This window comes from Monodelphis domestica, chromosome 2 (assembly GCF_027887165.1).
Source record: "Monodelphis domestica isolate mMonDom1 chromosome 2, mMonDom1.pri, whole genome shotgun sequence".
Taxonomy (NCBI): Eukaryota; Metazoa; Chordata; class Mammalia; order Didelphimorphia; family Didelphidae; genus Monodelphis; species Monodelphis domestica.
This window is the reverse complement of record NC_077228.1, coordinates 86,524,818-86,528,438: the sequence shown is the minus strand read 5'-3', so window position 1 is coordinate 86,528,438 and position 3,621 is coordinate 86,524,818. Positions and strand designations below refer to the sequence as shown.

Here is a 3,621-nt window from a genome sequence, read left to right as displayed (position 1 = left end):
AAGAATAATGATTAAAAGATACAGAAGGAAAATAAAGATGGAAGGCATTCATAGGGAATGGTGGAAGGGTGTTCTACAGAACATTTTAGCTTTGTCTTACAGGAATCCAGGGAAACTAGGGGACAAAGGTGAGTAGGGATGTATTAGAGGGTTGGTTTGGTTGTTATGGAAAAGAGCTGATGATATATGCTCAAAAGATAGAAGGAGTGTGAGATGGATTCTCCCCTTCAGTCTTCTTTAAATTTGTCTCCTCACTAAACCTTCCTTTACTTCCCTATAATGCCTGATCTTATACATGAATCTCTTCCCTTATAGAAAAAAAAAGAGAAATAAGTAGTCTCCCTCTTCCACTGTAACTATTCCCTTTATTCACAAGGAAAATCAATTTAGAATAAATGAAACAGGTTTATTCTAACAATAATGGTCAGGGGTAAAACAGAAAGATGTCTAAAGGGTTAAGGTCTAAAGGAAAGAGGATAAAGGACATCCCTGTTTGTCTAAATCTCCCTTTCCCTCCCTCCAAAGTTGAGAGACTCAGGCTTGACAGCCTGACCTCTGAGAGGTTCAGGTTTGTGACCCCTGGTCTTTGTCACAGTAAAGCCAATGTCCAGACCCAGGGTGTCACAGGAGCTATGTGAGATCTAGTTATGCTGCTTCTTATTCTTCTCAGGTTTCTGTCACACTTCTTAGTACTTGGGATCTTTGAGGGGAGATGGTGATTCAGGTTCAAGGAGGTATTTTTGTATATCACTTAGGATCTAGTCTCAAATCAGATCTTCACTTTTGCTGTCTCAAGAAAGAGAGAGAGACCAACTGCCTCATCCTGGAATCTCCTCTTCCCTCAAGATTCTAAGCCTTCTCCACCATCCCCCACTGTGGATGGAAACCTTTGCATTTATTCCAGGCTCTGTCATTCAAAGTCTCTGGATTATTCCTCTATCACAGGGAGAATATTCTAATCAAGAGTATCATACAGTAAAAACTAAGAGAATTGAAAGATGACATATCCTGTTTAAAATCCTGCAAAAAGGTCAATATTTGTAGTAGTAGAATACATGAAAGGAAACAAGACATAAGAAGAATAGAAAAGTTGGAAGGAATCACTTAATGAAATTTTTTTAAATTAAAACAGAAATGTTTATATTTCATCATGTAACAAATAGAAAATCATTAGATTTTATCATGTTGGTAGAGGAATGAAAAATGACATTGTCAAATCTGATCTTTGGGATTGGCACTTTTGTAACTAAATGGAGGATAGATTGGAGTAGAAATGACCAATCTATTCTAGCACTCCAGGGTCCAGATGAGTGAGGGTCAATTTGAGGTACCATGTTACAAAAGGAATCATGTATGATGCATGTTATGAAGATTGAAAAATGTATGGGGTTATATTACACATATACTTGGAATTTGAAATTTAATGACCTTTTCTCAATCCCCACCCTTTTATCATAGATATTTTCTTCTCTCTAGATTTTTGGGACAGTAAGTCTCTTCTGAATCTACTGTTGTCTACTAGAGTAGTCATTCTTATTCTTCTTTGCTAGATCTTCCTCCAGACTATGAATTCTAATTTTAGGTGTCCCTTAAGGTAAAAACTTGATCCATCTTTTATTTTTATAATTATTTCCCCCAGATTACATGTTAATCCAATTTTAATATTTGTTTTCAAGCACCGTACAATCCATCTTTATATCCCTTCTTCCCAGCTCTCCTCTCTTCTGCAAGAAGGAAGGTAATATGATGTAAGTTGCAGATATATTATTATGTAATATATGCTTCCATATTCATCATATTGTGAAACAAAATTCATGTTGTTTACACTGGAGAAAAACTCATGAGGAGAATAAAATGAAGAAGGGTGTTTCAATCTGCATTCAGACTCTGCTTCTTATTTTAAAATGGGTGTTTTTTTTCATCATGAGTCCCTTGGAATAGTTCTGGATTGTTACCTTGTTGATAATAATTATGTCAGTCAAGGTTGATCATCATATATTACCATTATTACTATATACATCATCCTTCTAGTTATGCTAACTTCATTTTGTACCATTTCATATAAGTTTTTCCAGTTGTTGTTTGTTTGTTTGTTTGTGATCATCTTGTTTGTCATTTCTCCTGGCACAATACTATTCCATTAGAAGCATATACCACAACTTGTTCAGACATTCCCCAATTGATGTCTATTTTTTCAGTCTCCAGTTCTTTGTTCACACAAATAGAGTTGTTATAAACATGTTTGTACAGGTAAATCCTTTTTCCCTATCTTTAATATCTTTCAGATATAGACTGAGTAATGGTATTGCTGAGTCAAAAGGTATATGAAATTTTACAGTAGTAGAAAGGGATCTCTTAAAGTGGGGAAACAAAAGAAAACAAGGAAATATGCAATCATGAAGTAAATGCTTAGTTAAAAGATGAGAGATTAGAAGAAAAAGATTGATTAAAACAAAAAAAAAAAAAACAGAGAGAAGAATGATCCCAGTACTCTCAAAGAAAGAGAAGTTCCCCAACACCCATCTTGCTTATTCTTCCAATATAGCACACAGGTGGGACCCTCTTACTGCATCCTGGTTGATATCAACTTTATCAACTTCTCCAACAAAGTCAAGCTGGACTTAATGCAATCAATGATGGATTGTCTGTATGCCAAATGCATTCCTTGCATAACTGGCTGAAATAAAAAAAAACTGGGACAGAAATACTGAGTTTCCTTGAGGACTGTCAAGGACCCATGATTTGAACATTTTCCATGCTCACACCAAGGAACATATGCAGATGGTTGCTTAGTCCAAAGAGTCACTCAGCATAAATGTTATATTGTGGCTACAGTAGATCTGGACCTTAAGTGAAGAATCCAGAATATCCCTAGAGTTCCCATTATGTACATTTCCAATCATAGGTATAACATTGAAAGAATATCAGCTGGTTATGGAGCCCCTTGATTGTAACTTCAAGAGACTGATACCAGCCTACAAAATAACCAGAGAGTTAATGTAAAAGCATCACTATAGACCACTTACTTGGTCCTATTATGGAAAGTGGGGGCTATAGGGACTTATTTTTTTTATTCTATTCTGAAGTGACTTTTGTATCTTAAAGAAAAACTCATTGAACTCATGCATATCCTTAAATCAATTTTGTTCAGATGTTTCCATAGACTTATTTGGATTGTCTCATTCTTCACTACTTTTAAAAAAGTTCTCCAATGGACTTTCTCCCCTGGTCTCTAGCCCTATTGTAAAAGCTGCTGCTATGTACAGTTTTATTATATTGGGAATAAACATATAAATGAGGAAACTAAAAAAAATACAGTGCTTTGGCCATGATTTGAGATTGCTCTCCAGATTGTATCAATTCAAAGTTCCATCAACAGTGTATTAGTGTCCTAATTTTCCACATCCCCTCTAACATTTATCACTTTCATTTTTTGTCATGTATAGCTAGTCTACTGGCTATGAAATGGTACCTCGGAGTTATTTTGTGATTTATTCTTTCTTCTCCTATTTCATTTGGTGATATGATCAGGTACCATTGATTTAATTGACTACTCTGCTAATTAGTCTTACAGCTACCTACCTTGACCTGCCCTATTTGCTTGGCTTCAATATTACATTT

General features: G+C 35.3%; 1 pseudogene; it reads left to right on the top strand.

Annotated features, from left to right (window-relative positions):
• The first annotated feature begins 505 nt into the window (after positions 1–505).
• LOC130456985 (rRNA-processing protein FCF1 homolog) lies at positions 506–3,013 on the top strand (annotated as a pseudogene).
• The last annotated feature ends 608 nt before the right edge of the window (positions 3,014–3,621 follow it).